This window comes from Euprymna scolopes, chromosome 17, assembly GCF_053919585.1.
Source record: "Euprymna scolopes isolate OS-2025 chromosome 17, ASM5391958v1, whole genome shotgun sequence".
In the NCBI taxonomy this organism is placed as follows: Eukaryota; Metazoa; Mollusca; class Cephalopoda; order Sepiida; family Sepiolidae; genus Euprymna; species Euprymna scolopes.
In genome coordinates this window covers 69,978,406-69,984,579 of record NC_136498.1, presented here as the reverse complement: position 1 = coordinate 69,984,579, position 6,174 = coordinate 69,978,406, and the positions used below count along the sequence as shown (strand labels likewise).

General features: G+C 35.5%; 1 pseudogene; it reads right to left on the bottom strand.

The window, feature by feature from the left end:
* Positions 1–1,950: 1,950 nt before the first annotated feature.
* On the bottom strand, positions 1,951–2,056 carry LOC145297152 (U2 spliceosomal RNA; annotated as a pseudogene).
* Positions 2,057–6,174: the final 4,118 nt, after the last annotated feature.

Sequence of the window (6,174 nt, the reverse complement as noted above, 5' to 3'; positions counted from 1 at the left end):
TTTAGTTGGAGTATGTAATTTAGTTCGAGTATGTAATTTAGTTCGAGTATGTAATTTAGTTCGAGTATGTAATTTAGTTTGAGTATGAAATTTAGTTCGAGTATGAAATTTAGTTCGAGTATGAAATTTAGTTGGAGTATGTAATTTAGTTCGAGTATAAAATTTAGTTCGAGTATATAATTTAGTTCGAGTATGAAATTTAGTTCGAATATGTAATTTAGTTCGAATATGTAATTTAGTTCGGCACAGGAGGACACAATCAGAGAGGGGACAATGGCTAAGTGTTTAACGACACGGACTGACAATCTTAATATGCCAAGTCCGAATCCAGCTCGTTCTTTTGTTTGCACACTTCATATAGTTACTCTTGTAAGTATCTGGTGTCTTTCTGTTAAGAATTCTAACAAGAGAGACATTATGAAAACGAATGCCAACAACAATCATCTGGTTCATTCGAAATGAATGAATAACTGATGCTCAATAAAAGTCGCAACAACAACAACAACAACAATCCAATTGGGCCCTCAACACCGGATACACCAAGGGTAAACTTAGGACTGATGTCAACTGTTATCCACCTAACAAAATATGCTGGCACTTATCCAGTTTACGACCCAATCTTCGGCAACTTCACGTCGGCATCTTCGGTTTGAAGTTAAGAAGGCAGATTATGTCAACGCGATTAGCTAATCATTCATTTTTAACATAGAAAGATTTTAATGAATCGTCGGTCAGTCTTCGTTTCGGCATCTTATAAATGCGTATCTTATTTGACCAAGAAATTATAATCAGTGATTGTGAAACGATTGGATCTAAATAATTTCTAGAATTTTCAATCTTTTAAAAAATGATGACTTGCTAAGAATTTTCAATTTTTAAAAAAATGATGACTTGCTAAGAATTTTCAATCTTTTAAAAGATGATCACTTGCTAAGAATTTTCAATTTCTTAAAAAATGATGACTTGCTAAGAATTTTCAATCTTTTAAAATATGATGACTTGCTAAGAATTTTTTTTTAATTTTAAACGATTTTCTATTCGATTGTTTAAATACTTATAAATTAATTTCAAATTTCGAACGGTCACGAAGTAATTAATTTTTTTCCAACTATAACCAAAATAATAAAATGACTGAATTGTTTACGATAAAACCGATATGCATTATGATGGATTTAATCCTGTAATACAATTCTAAGTTACTACTCTTTTTATTAATATAACTGGAAAAGATAATAAAATAATCGTGTTTTTCTCATATTCAAAATGGTTTTCAAATGAGAACATTATTATTTAAAAAGATATTCTTTACAAGTTCCTAAAGATTTATCTACTATTCTGTTCATACACCGTATTCTTATTTTGCATACCAATAGTTAACTGTTTTTATTTTTTGAAAAATATCCAAATAGCATTTTGCCAACTTACGGCGAATTAATGGAAATCGGATTGATTTTAAAGGAGAAATACATCTTTAGTTGTATCAATATTTTCACATTTGATAAAAAAACATTTATAAAGATATTCTAGTGTAATATACGCCCTGTACTCCCCCCCCCATCCTTAAGTATTTATTACGTTTTCGAAAAAAATATATGCGGATATTAAACGTGAGCTTTACAGTAATTAGAAAATAAAACAAGGCCGATAGCCATTAGTCGCGTGCGCTCGTGTAATGAATGAATGCGTGAATGTAGGATTGACATGAAATTCTTAAAGATTAACTAAAATGACAGAAAATGGGCTGAAATGACTTAAATAAATAAAAAGTAAATGACTTAGAATGACTTTAATGAAATTAAGGAGGAATTGAATGACCTTAAGAATGACTTGAATGCTTAAAAAATAACTGGAATCCTTCAAAAACAACTTGAATAATCTGGAGAATGACTTGAGTGGCTTTGAAACTGAATGCTTGTAAAGTAGATGATCATTTTACATTAAATTTATACTGAAAAGTGATCCCCCACTTTATATCACAAAGTTACAAAGATAAGTACAGCATGTAGTAAGAACAGATACTACACTTTGATCTTGGCCAAAAGGCCAAGAAAAGGGTATTCATTTGCTCCCTCACCGAGCAAATTAGGCACAAGGCCGATTTTTAATGTGAGGAGTGAAGAGTAAATGAGGACCAACTCCCCGGGGAGTAGGGGAGCTGGATAGTGACAATTGGTATGAAGGGTTTCCCCTACATTGACCAAGGTCTTATATGTGGGGTGTGTATTTATTTGCTTCCCCACTCAGCAAATTAGGCACAAGGCCGTTTTTTAATGTGGAGAGAGGTGGGAAGGGGATGAAAAAGGGGGCCAGTTCCTGATGGGTGGGAAATGGGAGCTGGATAGTGAGAATTGGTATGAAGGGTTGCCTTTACATTGACCAAGGTCTGATATGTGGGGTTACCTCCACATATGGTCTTTGCTTGCAGTATCTGCCGGAACAGATGGTATTTATTTGCTCCCCCACTGAGCAAATTAGGCACAAGGCCGTTTTTAATGTGAGGTAAAAACCAGCTCCCCTAAAAGTAGGCAAAAAGGGGGCACTCTGGTTACCAAAAATAATAATTGTCCCAGTATAGAGGGTTTCCCCTCCATTGACTGGTACAAATTATCTTAAGTGCAGCATCTGCCGGAACAGATACTACACTTTGATCTTGGCAAAAGGCCAAGAAAAAAGCAAAAAATGGCCAAGAAAAGCTTAAAAAGCTAAGAACAGACTCTATTAACAATAGACCTTTGATCTTAACCAAAAAGGCCAAGCACAAAAGTGTTACGGACAGACCGACCGACTGATAGACCGACCGAACGATCGACGGACCGACGGAGTGACCTATAGAGTCGCTTGCACGCGACTAAAAACCAACAAATCTATAAGTAAATATTCATAAATTTGCAATTATATCAGAACCAAGAATTTATAACAAAATTGGTAAATGTGACGAAATCGGGAAAACATATTGGAATCGTCCCATTACTAGTTTCTATTTTATCCCTCTTGTCCTATAAACTGAGTGCCGGGCGTGGCCCGGGTGTTTATAGATATGTGTTGACTAAAAAGAAGTTGTAGCAGGCAGGCAGACTCGAACCCGTGATGTGAAGGAATGGAAAACAAAGTGTAGGTGTGTGTACGGGTGTTGGTTGAGCAACAGAAAAAAAACAAAGGAAAATTGCGAGGTCCCTGACCCCCCCCCCCCCAAAAAAAAAGTGGTAGTAGGCAGGCAGGCTCGAACCCGTACGGCGAAGGGGGGAAAAAAGTGAAAAGAAAAAGTGACGCGTTAGCTGTTGCACCAATCGCCAAACCGGAAGAGAGTTTAAAATTAAGGCTAGACAATCGAAAAGAGGGGATGACTTTCGAAAATATCGGCGGAAAAGCGACCCAGTGGAGGGTGAAGAAATATTCAATTATTTATAGATGGTCTAATGATAATATTTACGTACTCCATGTTTCACATTATAGCCAGCTGTCAGCACTGCATATCTGTTATTTGTATGAGTGTTCTGTAACTATTCTTAGGATTTAAGAGAAAATTATAAATTTCTTAGCAATGTTACAATATATATATTATTGGTCCCCCGAGAAAAGGAGAGTAGGCCTGTAAATCAACCCTTGTCCGTTCGTCTGTTCGTATATTTCTCAATAACTACTTCTTGGAATTTTTTGAAATTTCGCACAAACATTAAACTTGATATGAGTAAAAGAAAGAAGTAACAGAACGGTGCCTTTCGGGTTAAAATGTCTAAAATTGACACGTTTGTGCTTATTAAAAAAAAAATGATGCCTTGAATTTTTATAAAACTTTCTGAAAAGTTGGAACTAACTGATTTCTATATAATTTTGTCTGTTTATATTTCGCGATTGCTCTTGGGTGTGCCCCAGGGGCTCTTTTAGGATTGATAAAAACATTCCATTTTTTGAATATTTTACCATTTTTGTCCAAAATTTTCAGCATATGTCTATTTATTAGCAGTTTTACATCGTGCTGAACTCAAATTTAAATATGTTAGGCCTTGAGGACTTTTGAGGCTAAATGGAGGAGGAGGCAAATGATGGGCTTAGTCATTTCTCTTTTTCTTTTCTTTTTTTTTTGCATGATGCGGAACTAAAATTTACATATATATATGCATATATATATATATATATATATATATATATATATATATATATATATATATAAGACTAAACCGTTTGTTCATTTCCACCATGATTTGATGTCTCCTGGGGACTTTGGAGGCTAAATGGGGGGGGGCGCTAAACTGGGTCAATTTTTGTGCCTCGTTCACTGTGCACTCACGAGGGACTATACGTGCATTACTTATTTAATTATTGGAATTCTTTCGAGATGAGTAATTTGTATATATATTTTTTATTTACTTGCTGACTTTTATCCTCATCTCCTTTATAGTTGTTGTTTTACGATGTTTAAGCCAATTATTCTTCTGGCCTTTGCCAGGTTGTTATCCGCGACGTAGTAGGAATGCTGAATCTTCAACTGAATCTCCAGTAATTACTGCCTTCCATAGTTGTTGTCGTCTCACCACGTTTTTGGCCAACTAATCCTCTGGCCGGCGTTGGGTAGGATTAAAACCGCTGCCTTCAGACAATTCTCACCTGAAACTGTAGAGATTCAATGCCTCTATCCACTGCGCCATGGTTTTTGGTTATAGAGTCGCAGTTAACAACTTGACGAAGGTCAAAGGAATAGTTTGCCGAAACGTCGTGAAACAAAAACTATAAAAGATGAGGATAACAGTCCGCAAATAAAAAACATGTTCCATGACTTGTGCATATTGACATTGGAGGTTCAAATGCCGTCGAAATTCTGCGATGATTGCTTTTAATAAAATAGTTCGATTACACAAAACTGATTCACGAACTTTAAGACGATTTTGATTACTAACAAACGAATTCCTATCACAAATAAACACCTGCCTAGGTTCATGATATTAATCATATAAACTCCATGTTAGCAGAAACATAAATATAACAATATCTTTTTTATTGATTTGGAGTATTATGTAACCTAGCATTTTATACTTTTTAAAAGGAAATCTGAGGAAGATTATCCAACTTACTAATATTTTTTCCAGGGTTTATAATAAAAAGATCTAAAACTTAAGCAGAATTGTATCAGATATTTTTTTAAAGCGAGCATATCCTGATTAAAGTAAAAATCCGGGGCAGTCGACCAAAGGCAGCAAAATCTAAGCCAGTGTTGTGATGGCTTGTTTACTGTTGACTAAAGTATGTATCTGGAGATGTACAGTTATAGAAAGTCCACTTTCTTAGACTTTATAAACTTCCTTTTAGAAGAGATTATTTTATTGCTAATGTTCTGGAATTCAAACACGCAGCGTGGGCGTTTTCCTCTAGGGCTCTTCAAATCCCACTTTTTGTTCTTTATGTAACACCATCCACCTGTAATAAAGTACGAACGTGCGTGTGTAAATCCCGAGCCGTGTGCGAAGAAAAAGACTATAATAAGAGTGTGTGCACTAACCAACGATCACGTTCAGCGCGTTCTAGAGTATGTTCTAGAGAACGTCCGAGAGTATGTTCTAGAGCACGTTCGAGAGTATGTTCTAGAGAACGTTCGAGAGTATGTTCTAGAGCACGTTCGAGAGTATGTTATAGAGCACATTTGAAGGTTCTAGAGCACGTTTTAAACGATGTTCGAGAGGATAGAAATTAGAAAGGAGTATTATCACGATTTATTTAGGAAAGTATCCGGAAATAAATGTTGTAACCGAAAAAAAAGGAGTCAACTTATTACTTGCCCTAAGTTCATTGCGACGTAGACTGTATACAACGTGTGGGTCCCGTGTGTAGACGTGAGTAATGTTACATCACCGACAGAGAGAGAGATAGACGTCAAAACCTCTGAATGGAAGTTTAACTCCTTAAAATTGCTTTTCTAAGTTCTAAACTTCATTTTGTATATTCTGTATCTCCACAAACGTTTTACTGTAGCAATATTTTCATTTTGTTTGCAAGAGAGTAACCACTTATCAAGGCTCAATGTCACTCTAGGATAAAGGTTAATAGGTAGACACTGGCACAACAGCGCAGTAAATGTTGGCAGTGGAAATTTGATGTGGTTTGATTACTTTTAAAAATATCGATGTATGATCTCTTTCGATTACTAACGTTTTCTAAGAGTGTTTTGTTGGCAAAGAAGAC